The 13,191-nt window shown below is 41.2% G+C and overlaps 1 protein-coding gene and 1 non-coding gene across 2 annotated transcripts in view; both read right to left on the bottom strand.

Annotated features, from left to right (window-relative positions):
• Positions 1-556, bottom strand: part of CPNE4 (copine 4) — a 672,331-nt gene extending 671,775 nt beyond the window's left edge. The window contains exons 1-2 of the mRNA XM_042956642.1: positions 509-556; positions 235-305 (exon numbers count right to left, since the gene is read on the bottom strand). The gene's annotated coding sequence lies outside the window, so the exon portion shown is untranslated. The remainder of the gene's footprint in view (positions 1-234; positions 306-508) is intronic.
• Positions 557-2,474: 1,918 nt separating this feature from the next.
• TRNAC-GCA lies at positions 2,475-2,546 on the bottom strand. Its single transcript has one exon. It is a non-coding gene; the product is annotated as a tRNA-Cys (tRNA).
• Positions 2,547-13,191: the final 10,645 nt, after the last annotated feature.

The raw sequence follows: 13,191 nt of genomic DNA, 5'->3' as shown, positions 1-13,191 counted from the left end.
TTATGGGTCACCAACAAGTATTGGACGGGGGGAGGGGGGGAGTCTTAACTGGGTATCCACAAACTTCAAAGGTTCAGATGTAACTCCGATATTGTAGGCAAATGTTGTGTATGTACGTGCATCGTATATTGTGTACGTTTTCATGAAATTTTCAAAGGGGACCTCATCCAGGATGAACTGTCTTATTTTACAGTCAAACAACAACAACTAGGTATTCCAAAGTCCAAAATTCACCTTTGAGCACCTCTGATTCCTCTTCTCTTTGGTTCCAGTCTGAGGATTTTTAATCTTGTGTACCTCTGAGACTGAGCAGAAAGGTCAAGGAAAACTCGGTCATTGCAACCAATCCTCCCTGAGGAGCCCTGTCGCCTCCTTGAAGCTGCCGAGCGAAGGCAGCCAGAGGTTCCTCTCACAGGCTCTCACGGGTCCCAGATACCCATTCCCAGTCACTCCACTCTGAGGCTTTCCAGGAACCTCAGAGTTCACACCCAGGGTGCCCCAAACAAACCTGTCACCTTCCTGCCCAAGCCTGCATCTCCTCCTATTCTGCTTTGTTGTAATAACGACAGTGCATAATTACTGGACGCTTTCTACGTGCCACGCACGGGACTAAAGCTTCCACCTGTAACTTCCCAGAGAATCATTACGAAAACGCCATAAAAAAGACGTTATCATTAGCATATTGATTTTGCAGGTAGGGAAACTGAAGCACAGAGTAGTCACACAGCCAGGAGGTGCTGCGGCCAGGATTCCAGTGTACCTTTGAGGCGCAGTGCCCGGCCTGCCTCCTGAACCATCCGATCAGTCTCCCCCCATCTTGGTTGGTGACACCACTGTGCACTCAGTCATTTGGTCGAAACGCTTACAACGGTGGCGCTTCTCTCACCGGCTCTTCTCCAATTCCAGGTATTCGCTGGGTATTGCTGATCGCGGCTCTGACTTCACTTAGGTTCATCCCAACTCCCACACCAGCAGTGCCACCACCTCCTAAATGGCCTCCCGGCCTCCACCCCTTACAGCCATCCCCCTGCTGCTCCCCAAGCGGCCTGTTTTACAATGGAGTCTAGGGGCACCTGGGTGGCTCAATCGGTTGAGCTTCGGCTCAGGTCATGATCTCATGGTTCATCGGTTCGAACCCCACATCAGGTTCTGTGCTGACCGTGGGGAGCCTGCTTGAGATTCTCTGTCCCCCTCTCTCTCACTCTGCCCCTCCCCCCACTCATGCTTGCTCTCTCAAAAATAAACATTTCTAAAATTTTTTAATTAAAAATTTAAAAATTCAATGGAGTCTCTCCAGGTCACGCCCCCTTTAAATGCCTTCCTGAAAGGCTCCAAGTTTGGATCCCCAACTGCCTCTTCAACTTCATCTTCTGACATGCCCATGTCACCTCTTGTGCTCCTGCTGCCTCTACCTGCATCCATCTGGCCCCAGTCTCTGCCCAGGCAGCCTTGTCTACCTGGACCTCGGCCACCATCCCGCACACCCCTACCTCCACTCCACCCTCTGTCCTGTGAGATATTATTTATCTTTGAAACTGTGATTTGCCATCTGCAACTCCAAAAGCCTCCTTTAACCTTCCCTCCTCCACACAGGAGTCACTGTCTCCTATGCACTGAGGCTGGCACAATGACATGCAGCTCAAATTGGTCCGATTTTGTACTTTGCAGGCCTGCTCCCTGGATGAGAGCACACTGAGGCCAGGGGCTGTGTCTCAGTCACCTCTGGGTTCACACTCTGCACGGCTCTGGCCCACAGAAGGCACTCTATATGTTGTTCAGGCTCCTTTAAAGACACAGCATTGCCTGGGCTGTGGGCAGGGTTCTGGTCCACTCTGGATCCTGAATGAAGGCACCCAAGGTGGGAGAGCTGAGCTGCAGAAAATGAATTAGGGGCGGAAAGGAAATAGAAACTCCTCAGGCTTTAGAGCAGGAAAAGAGTGCAGCTCCCTCACCTTCAGGCCAGTTCATGCTCAGCCCTAGTGGTGTTTGGTGAAGACTATTCCCTGACTTTCCCCAGGTCACTGCACAGGGTGGGCACAGTCGCTAAGCTGCTGGGTTGACCCTGCAGCCAAAAGGTTCTAAACCTGGATGGACAGTCCTAGCACCTTGGGAGCATTACTAAGTGGAATTTTGTCACACAACTTTTAACACTAGAACAGTAAGAGTAGTTTGATAGAGTCATTGAGGCTGTGTGCTCTGAGTTCAAACCTTAGGCCTTCTCTTTGTAGACTTTTTTGACCGTTAGCCAATTCCTGAGCATCTCCAAGTCTGTCTCCTCATGTCAAATGAGGATACTGATGGCATGTATCTCATAAAATTTTGGAGAGAAATGAAGGAGATAATTAATGTAAATAATTTAGACTGATGCCTGGCCTATACACAAAGGACATTGGTTATTTATTCAACCATGAGCTATGGAAAATAATAAAGCTAAGGTCGATCCAGATTCTTCTGAAGCAAAAACTAGACTGTACAGGGGGCACCTGGATTTGAACCAGGGACCTCTTGATCTGCAGTCAAATGCTCTACCCCTGAGCTATACCCCCAGTGAAATGAGCTTGTTTTTATAGTCTATCTCTCTCTCAAGTTACTGGTTCTGAAACCTCCAGTGACTCAGGGGAGCTATAATTAGAATGCTGCCTGGAAGCAGTCTGGGCATTATAAGTCTTAGAAGTTTATTATGAAAAAAGACAGGATTCCTGAGAACTAAGCTCCCTGAGCCTCTTCTTAGGCTTCCCAATACGCACAGCCTCTCTGTCCATTCTATGAGACTCACATAAACAGAATCTCAGTTCCAGGTAAAAATCATCAGGTTTTCCACAAATGGCAACATCAGTGTAGTGTCGATGACTGGATTCCTGTCACACTCCCTTTATAGCCAGAGCTCCTAGCAACTGTGATTCTCATTCCTCTTAATGACTTCACAGAACTGAGCTCAGAACTGATACTCAATAGATATTTGTTTCATTAAATTGATTCTGGGGAAAATATGTGTAAATAATTATTTGTGTGAGATAGCTTTTCCAAGCCATAACTGTAAGATGGTTTTAATCCCACAAAAACAGATGGCCCCTGAGTTACGTTCTTATGTAACATAACTTGCCTAAAACTTGGAAAACTGTCAACCCCAAAAGGTCATTTGATGAAGAAAAACAAGGTTCCAAGCAAGAGCCTTTTAATCAATGAAGTAAATTATGTATTCTGGTCCTACCTACCACCAAAATTCCTTTTCAACTTGCAAACACAACCACAATTAGAGCCACCTATATTTCATGGCTTTATATAAAGTTACCTCTCACCCTAATAAACGGTTCAGGTGCTTCTTTTGAAAATCTTGAATGCTTAAACCTATTGATAAGTCTCTCTTCCACTGATTTCCCAGACTACATACATTTTTCAGGTCTTTTCAAAAGATCCTAAGTTTGGGTGGGTTGGTCATTGTGTGTCAGGGTTGTGGCTGGTTGGGAGCCCAGGAGAGGGAGAGACTCCATTTCATTCTTTTTCTCCTCTGTGGCAGGCTGGAATTGAGAACTAAGAAAAGAATCACAATGCATGCTCTGCTCATTGTTCTTTCCCCATCCGGAACATCAGTGGGAGTTGAGATTTTAGCATCAACAGAAGTAGTGTGTGCTCCATATCTAAGAACCAGCATTGGAAGGGATTTGGAGATCATTTATTACAACCACTTCTTTTGCAGACTAAGAAACACAGATGGAGGGAAGCCAAAGACCCTTGTTTAAAGTCACAGACATACCAAAGCAGGATCAGAACCAAGGGTCCTCCCTACTACCAGCTCCTTGGAGACTCCTCACTGCCAGGAATGATATAGGTGCTCAATGAACGTTTGTGGAATAAATGTCAAACTTATTCTCAATGTTTGTGGGATAAATATCAGACTTATTGTCAACTGGAAACTGAAAAAGTACAAAGGTGTTTAGTTGGAGACTCATAATTGTTTCAGGGAGTGCAGATTTGGAATGGAGTAGTCAGAAGAGCATCTTAGGGTGCCTGGGTGACTCAGTCATTTGAGTGTCTGACTTTAACTCAGGTCATGATCTCATGGTCTGTGAGATAGAGCCCCGTGTTGGGCTCTGTGCTGACATCTCAGAGCCTGGGGCCTGCTTTGGATTCTGTGTCTCCCTCTCTCTCTGCCCCTCCCCCACTCGTGCTCTGTCTCTCTGTCTCAAAAATAAAATTTAAAAAACATTAAAAAAAAGATTTTTAGAAAAGTGTCCTGCTCATGTGGGGAAAGTAAGGTATTCTCGTGAGAAAGAAGGATGGGGTAAGTATATCATTTAGAGAGGAGGAGAGGAGGGGAGGGGAGGAGAAGGGAGGGGAGGGGAAGGGGAGGGGAGGGGAGGGGAGGGGAGGGGAGGGGAGGGAAGGGAAGGGAAGGGAAGGGAAGGGAAGGGAAGGGAAGGGAAGAGAAGAGAAGAGAAGAGAAGAGAAGAGAAGAGAAGAGAAGAGAAGAGAAGAGAAGAGAAGAGAAAAACTACTTTTGGAGCTGATGGGTTGAGCTACTTCTGATTACTCTCTTATTGATTACTTCATTAGTGCTACCAAACAAAACTGTCGCAGGTGCACAAAACAGCACCACTTGTCCTACCTACAAGCTGGGGATCAGGAATGATGGTTGAACTGACCTGCTGTTGTATTCCTAACTTCTCTTCCCTTCACCATCATGATATCACACACATGAACTGGCTCTCATTGTGGAAATATAAGTAAAAGTTAGTATGTGTTCTAACTGTAAGGTATACAAGCCAAATAATCTAAGCTGAGCTCCAAAGCCCATCACTCAAAGATTTACATCAGGGCCACAGAGGAGGAGGGGATGACAGCACAAAACATCTGCAGGAACCTCTGGAAAACTGTGGCAATTATTCAAAATATGCTCAACCACAGAGTTTTGGACTGAGTCTTCCTAATATTTCCAGATCCCACAGGACTATTTCATAATGGGAATGAATTAGAATTTAAGCTTCAGTAATCAGAAGCCTTTTTCCCCTTATATTAATAATTTCCCCCTTACCTTCCTTCTAATCAAATTCTTTTTCACTTTTTAATCCTCAGGTGTAAAATGGGGATGTTGCGATTAGAAGATCTCCTTAAATTTTTCCAATCCCAACAAAGTATAACTCACAAATTCCAAATTTAGCTTCAGTGGGGGACTAGATAAAAAGTACAAGCATGGCCAAAACATGGTAGCAAAAAGTGATTAAAAAGAAGGAATATATTACTGTGGCCACAAGATTTACCATCAGCCTTACTACCCTAATTCTTCCTCATTTTATTCCACACAAGATATGTTTTCTTATAAATATCTATGCTCTCTGAAAACATGTTCAACATCACTAATCAAAAGAGAAATGCATATCAACCACAATGAGCTATCACCTCACACCCCTTAGAATGGCTGCTATCCAAAGAACAGAAAATAACAAGTGTTAATGAGATGGAAGAGAAATTAGAACCTTCATACACGGTTAGCGGGAATGTAAAATGGTGCAGCCAACTATGGAAAGCAGTATGGTGGTTCCTCAAAAAATTAAAAACAGAAATACCCTGGGACACCTTGGTGGCTCAGTCGGTTAAACGTCCGACTTTGGCTCAGGTCATGATCTCATGGTGTGTGAGTTCAAGCCCCACATTGGGCTCTGTGCTAACAGCTCAGAGCCTGGAACCTGCTTCAAATTCTGTGTCTCCCTCTCTCTCTCTGCCCCTCCCTTGCTCTCTCTCTCTCTCTCTCTCTCAAAAATAAATAAACATTAAAAAAAACTTAAAAAAAAAAAAAAAGAACTACCCTATGATTCAGCAATCCCACTTTCTGGTATGTGTTTCAAAAAAATTCAAAGAAGGGTATCAAAGACATATATGCACACCTGTGTTCACTGCAGTATTATTGACAATAGCCAAGAGGTGGAAGCAACCCAAATGTCCATCAACAGATGAATGGATAAAGGAAATGTGGTATAAATATACAATGGAATATTATTCCACTTTGAAAAAGAAAGAAATCCTACAATTTGTGACAAGATGAATAGGTCTGGAGGACTTGATGCTAGGTGAAATAAGCCAGACACAGAATGACAAATAATGCCTGATTCCACTTTCATGAGGAATCTCCAATAGCCGAATTATTTCTCTCATAGAACTACAGTGTAGACAGAATAGTGGTTACCAGGATCTGGGTGAAGGGGGAAATGAGGAAATGCCAGTCAGAGGATACAATTCACTGAAGCCAGATGAGTGAGTTCTGGACATCTACAGTACAATATAGGGCCAACAGTTGACAATATTGTATTGTGTACGTAAAAATTTGCTAAGAGGGTAGATCTTATGTGAAGTGCTCTTACCACAGAAGAAAACATCTATTAAAAACAAGTAAATAAAAAAATGTTTAGAAAAAAAGGGGATGAGGGGGAACTTTTAGAGGTGAGGTGATGAAGGTTTACAGCCTTGAATGTGGTGATAGTTTCATTAAGTGTGAACTCATTTCCAAACTCAACAAGTTGTTGTATACATTACACATACATACCTTTATTTTACATCAGTCATACCTCAATAAAGTAGTTTAAGAAAAGAAAGAAAAAAAAAGTAGTCATTGAGGGCTGGGGGAAGAAAGGAATTCTTTAATGGGTATAGAGTTTCAGTTTTGCAAGATAAAGTTTTAGAGGTCTATTGCACAACAGTGTGAGCATACTTAACACTAATGAACTGTATGCTTAAAAATGATTAGAATGAGGGGCGCCTCGGTGGCTCAGCTGGTGAGGAATCCAACTTCGGCTCAGGTCATGATCTCATGGTTCGTGAGTTTGAGCCCTGTGTCAGGCTCTGAGGCCCTGTTTCAGATTCTGTGTCTTCTGCTCTCTCTGCCCCTCCCTTGCTTGTGCGCTCTCTCTCTCTCTCTCTCTCTCTCTCTCTCTCTCTCAAAAATAAATAAATATTTAAAAATTATTAGAATGGTAAATTTAATGCTGTATGTTTTTTTTAATGTTTATTCATTTTTGAGAGAGAGACAGTGCGAGCTGGGTAGGGGCAGAGACAGAGGGAGACACAGAATGTGAAGCAGGCTCCAGGCTCCGAGCTGTCAGCACAGAGCCCAACACAGGGCTTGAACTCACGAACTATGAGATCATGACCTGAGCCGAAGTCAGACACTCAACCAACTAAGCCACCCAGGTGCCCCTAATGTTATATGTTTTTTACCAGGAGAAAAAAAAAAAAAACCTATGCCCAATATTAAAAAGAACTTGAGTAATGAAGCAAGCTACTTCAAAAAACCAAACACATGCCCGTTGTAGAAATGGCAGGCATATGTAAGTGCTTACCTCACTTGATGGAAAGCTACTTCACAACCTCCAGCTTCATGAACAGATTTTGCCTGATTCACAGACCAAGAAAAATTCTTCCTCTAACTCAAAGGCAACCCCAAATGCCTCTCTCTGCTCCCAGCAGGGCATACCACCACCTGGCATTCTCTATTCCCCAGATGGTCGCTGTATCATTTATTTTAGCCCCTTTTCACTACCCACTTAACAAAAAAGCAAAATGAAGCTAATATCATAGCCTATTTTTCTGTTCTTGGAGAAGCCGCCTCTGGATTTAGACCCACAGTCCAACCTGCAAATCCACCTGTCCTGTGCTCAGGTTTTCTACTCTGACCATACATAGTCTAGAGAAGTCATTCAAGTTTGTGCTAAGCTTCCAGCCAGGTGAAAGAAAGTTAGAGGCTGGCACCTGTTAGTTTTACTACAATTGTGTGTGTATGGCAGGGGGTGTCCCAGTCAAAGGGCATCCAAATGAATTGTCATGGGGAAGATTGGCCAAATGGTATTTTCAGTAATTGCTTTGCAGTTTACATTACATCTCCAGAGCCTTCAAGGAAAAGTCATGTGCTCTGCAGGTTATAACCCTGAGGTCACAACAAGTGTTGTATTTTACTTTAAAACTCACTCTCAAATTCACCATCTCCTTCTCCCCTTCTCTCTTCCATTCTTCTTTCTGTCTCTCAAAGCAATCTAGATTTTCCCAAGGTTCAATTTATTCCCTAAATGAAACAACAGCCTGTTTACAAGGTCCATTCAAGCTACTCAGATTGCATTGTTTCAGTTCAGAAGTTAAAATTTCAGGTACAGAAGTGCCTCGTTTGTGGGAAAATTGGTTCCTTACAAGTTACTATGTGATAACCATAGTCCTGTGTCCTTCCATGAATGCCTGTGCTAATTTGTTTCATGAAATATTGTCTTGCCTGGCACATATTCCCTCTCTCTAAGCTTTCCTAAAAATCTTCCAAAAACAGCCAACCTAGCAGTAATATCTTTGACATCAGCCTTAGCAATATTTTTCTAGATATGTCTCCTCAGGCAAGGAAAACAAAAGCAAAAGTAAATCATTGGGACTACACCAAAATAAAGAGCTTTTTTGCACAGCAAAGGAAACAATTTTAAAAAAAAGCAATCTACTGAATGAGAGAAGATATTTGTAAATTACATATCCAATATGCAAGTCAGCTATGCTCACCACTATACCACCAACGCTGCACGGCTGCAAATTATATATCAAATATGGAGTCAATATCTAAAATATATAAAGAACTTAAACAAGTCAACACCAAAAAAAAAAAAAAAAACCCAAATAATCCGACTTAAAAATGGGCGGAGAGCCTGAATAAACACTTTCCAAAGAAGACATACAGATGGCCAAAAGACACATGAAAAGATGCTCAACATCACTCATCATCATGTGAAAGTGCAAATCAAAACCACAGGATATATCCTCATACCAGTCAGAATGGCTAGAATCAAAAAGATAAGAAATAACAAGTGTTGGTGAGAATGTGGAGAAAAAGGAACCCTCGTGCACTTTTGGTGGGAATGCAAACTGGTGCGGCCGCTGTGGAAAACAATATGTAACTTCCTCAAAAAAATTAAAAATGGAAATACCATACTACCAATAATTCCACTACTGGGTATTTACACAAAGAAAATGAAACCACTAATTTGAAAAGATATATGTGCCCTTATGTTTATTGCAGCATTATTTACAATAGCCAAGATATGGAAGCATCCCAAGTGTCCATAGATGAATGGAGATAGATGAATGGAAAAAGATGAATGGAGAAAGATGTGGTATATATACCTAATGAAATATTACTGAGCAATAAAAAGAATAAGATCTTGCTATTTGTGACACCATGGATGAACCTAGAGGATATTATGTTAAGTGAACTAAGTCAGACGAAAAAGACAAATATGATATGATTTCACTTATATGTAGAATCTAAAAAAATAAAGCAAACAAAAAAAAAAACAAAACAAAAAAGCAGGAACAAACTCATTAATAAGAGAACAGACTGATGGTTGCCAAAGGGAGGGGGATAAGAGGATGGGCAAAATGGGTGAAGGGGAAAGTAAACACGGGCTCCCAGTTATGAAATGAGAAAAGTCACAGGGATGAAAGCCACAGCATAGAGAATATAGTCAGTGATATTGTAATAGCATTGTATGGTGACAGATGGTAGCTACACTTGTGGTGAGCGTAGCATAACATATAGAGTTGTTGAATCACTCTGTTATACACCTAAAATTAATGTGACATTGTCCATCAACTAAACTTCATTAAATTTTTCAATTAAATAAAATAAAAATAGCCAACCTGCCAATCATTTGGCTAGTACACCAAATATAAGGTTATTGGGAGGATAAGGAGAATAATTTCATTTATAAATGTGGTGGCTTGTATGACATCAACTGAGCTAAGCTGGAACTACATCTCCCAGAAGTCCTTTCTCTGCATGGTTCTGAGTTAGGGTTACACCCACAAGAGAGTGTGCAGGAGATGGGAAGGTGGGAAAGTGTTTACACTGAGATAGAGGGAGCTGGGGCACGTGCCGTTGTTGTCCACTCACACTCACTGATTTCTAGGCCCAATTTGTTGGCTTTGGACACACCCAGGCTCACAGTCCTGTCCATTTCTGGCTGGATCTGCTCCTTAGCTTCTCTGAATCCTGGGCCACGTTCATGAGCAGCTTTGGGGTGAAATGTGCCAGCAGGTCACCCACATCATTGAAGTTGGAGGTTTGGAGGCATTGAGAGACTGATGTGTGGGTTCCAGTTTATCTTTATGGGTTCCAGTTTGCCCTTTCTCTCCCCCATTTCATGTCCATCTTCCCTTGCAGACTGTTGGCCTCACTGGCCTCAGGCCCAGCACCAGACCCAGACTAACCAGACTTATGTATACTACTCAACCAGCTCCCACAATTGCATAAGGTCTTATATCTATAATAAATTCTTTATATCACATATATGCTTCTGCTTCACTGATTCAACCTAACTAATTTATGGAGGAAAGAAGTCAGCAAATGACATGTGGAAGCTGAAATTCTTTGGTCCAAATTGTTCTCTATAATGGCATTCCCTTGGATGGCTGAAGAGAAAGGTGGTGGCATCCAGATTTAAATATGCCATTTTCTTTTTTTTTTTTTTTTAATTTTATTTTTTTAATTTTTTTTTATTTTTTAATATATGAAATTTACTGTCAAATTGGTTTCCATACAACACCCAGTGCTCATCCCAAAAGGTGCCCTCCTCAATACCCATCACCCACCCTGCCCTCCCTCCCACCCCCCATCAACCCTCAGTTTGTTCTCAGTTTTTAACAGTCTCTTATGCTTTGGCTCTCTCCCACTCTAACCTCTTTTTTTTTTTTTTCCTTCCCCTCCCCCATGGGTTTCTGTTACGTTTCTCAGGATCCATTTTCTTGTGAACCTCACTGTGAGCAGCACCCAGAACAGCTTCCAGCCTTCCTTGAGCTCTCTCTTCATAGTTGTACCCTTACCCTTACCTGTTGGTTCTTGTCTGTTTAGAGTCACTTTATATCTGAAATCAGACCTGTGTATATCAAATTATAATTGCTTGCTACAAATATACAGTTTCTTCATTTCTCATTAAGCTTTATCTAGCAATAATTCTGAAAACTTCAGACCCAAGAATCTCTCCTTTATGGGATGGAGAAGAACACTAGCTACAAGTCAAAACCAGCTCTGTTCAATCAGACCTTTGGGCAAGCGCCTGAATCTCTTTGGATCCCCCAACCTTCCCCTGCAGAGAGAAAGAACTGGAACTGATCTCTCAATACCCTTCCATCTTCAAACATTCCATTCAAAATACATCTTCTAAATAACACTCTATATACACTAAGAGAAGTTTCATCTTTAAAGGAGCTGGAAGTAAATATTTCCAGATGCAAATATTTAGACTTTTGTACATTTTCAAAAATATGTCAAACCACAGACACAACTATATAGACGCATATTTCAGAATGAAACACAGTAAATTTAATATTCAATCACTGTTACCAAGTTTATTTTTTTAAATTTATCTGCTGTTTAATTTACATCCAAGTTAGTTAGCATATAGTGCAACAATGATTTCAGGAGTAGCTTCCTTAATGCCCCTTACCCATTTAGACCATCCTCCTCCCACAACCCTTCCAGCAACCATCTGTTTGTTCTCCATATTTAACAGTATTTTATGTTTTGTCCCCCTCCCTGTTTTTATATTACTTTTGTTTCCCTTCCCTTATGTTCATCTGTTTTGAATCTTAAAGTCCTCATATGAGTGAAGTCATATGATATTTGTCTTTCTCTAACTAATTTCACTTAGCATAATACCCTTCAGTTCCATCCATGTAGTTGCAAGCGGCAAGATTTCATTCTTCTTGATTGCCGAGTAATACTCCATTATATATATATATATATACATATATATATATATATATGTATATATATATATGTGTGTATATATATGTGTGTGTATATATATATACATATATATATACATATGTGTATATATATATGTATATATATATATATACATATATATATATGTATACCACATCTTTATCCATTCATCCATCGATGGACATATGGACATTTGGGCTCTTTCCATACTTTGGCTATTGTCAATAGCACTGCTATAAACATTGGGTGCATGTGCCTCCTCAAAACAGCATACCTGTATCCCTTGGATAAATACCTAGTAGTGCAATTGCTGGGTTATAGGGTAGTTCTATTTTTAATTTTTTGAGGAACCTCCATACTGTTTTCCAGAGTGGCTGCACCAGTTTGCATTCCCACCAGCAGTGCAAAAGAGATCTTCTTTCTCCACATCCTTACCAACATCTGTTGCTGCCTGAGTTGTTCATTTTAGCCATTCTAACAGGTGTAAGGTGGTATCTCATTGTGGTTTTGATTTGTATTCCCCTGATGATGAGTGATGTGGAGCATTTTTTCATGTGTCGGTTGGCCATCTGGATGTCTTCTTTGGAGAAGTGTCTATTCATGTCTTTTGCCCATTTCTTCACTGGATTCTTTGTGTTTTGGGTGTTGGGCTTGATAAGTTCTTTATAGATTTTGGATACTGACCCTTTATCTGACATGTCATTTGCAAATATCTTCTTCCATTCCATTGGTTGCCTTTTAGTTTTGCTGACTGTTTCCTTCACTGTGCAGAAGTTTTTATTTTGATGGGATCCCAATAGTTCCACTTTTGCTTTTGTTTCCTTTGCCTCTGGAGACGTGCTGAGTAAGATGTTGCTGCGGCAAAGGTCAGAGAGGTTTTTGCTTGCTTTCTCCTCTAGGATTTTGATGGCTTCCTGTCTCATGTTTAGGTCTTTCATCTTTGTTGAGTTTATTTTTCAGTATGGTGTAAGAAAGTGGTCCAGGTTCATTTTTCTGCACATTGTTATCCAGTTTTAGCAGTACTACTTGCAGAAGAGACTGTATTCCTTCCATTGTATGTTCTTTCCTGCTTTGTCAAAGATTAGTTGGCCATATGTTTGTGGGTCCATTTCTGGGTTCTCTATTCTGTTCCACTGATCTGTGTCTGTTTCTGTGCCAGTACTGTCTTGATGATTACAGCTTTGTAATGTCTTGAAGTCCAGGAGTGTGCTGCCTCCAGCTTCAGTTTTATTTTTCAAGTTTGCTTTGGATATTCAGGATCTTTTCTGGTTCTATACAAATTTTAGGATTGTTTGTTCTAACTCTGTGAAGAATGCTGGTGTTATTTTGATATGTATTGCATTGAATATGTAGATTGCTTTGGGTAGTATTGACATTTTAACCATGTTTGTTCTTCCAATCTAAGAGCATGGAATATTTTTCCATTTTTGGGGTGTGTCTTCTTCAAT

The sequence above is a fragment of the Panthera tigris genome, chromosome C2 (assembly GCF_018350195.1).
Source record: "Panthera tigris isolate Pti1 chromosome C2, P.tigris_Pti1_mat1.1, whole genome shotgun sequence".
In the NCBI taxonomy this organism is placed as follows: Eukaryota; Metazoa; Chordata; class Mammalia; order Carnivora; family Felidae; genus Panthera; species Panthera tigris.
Note: the sequence above shows the minus strand (reverse complement) of the source record. Positions and strands in the feature narration are given on the sequence as shown.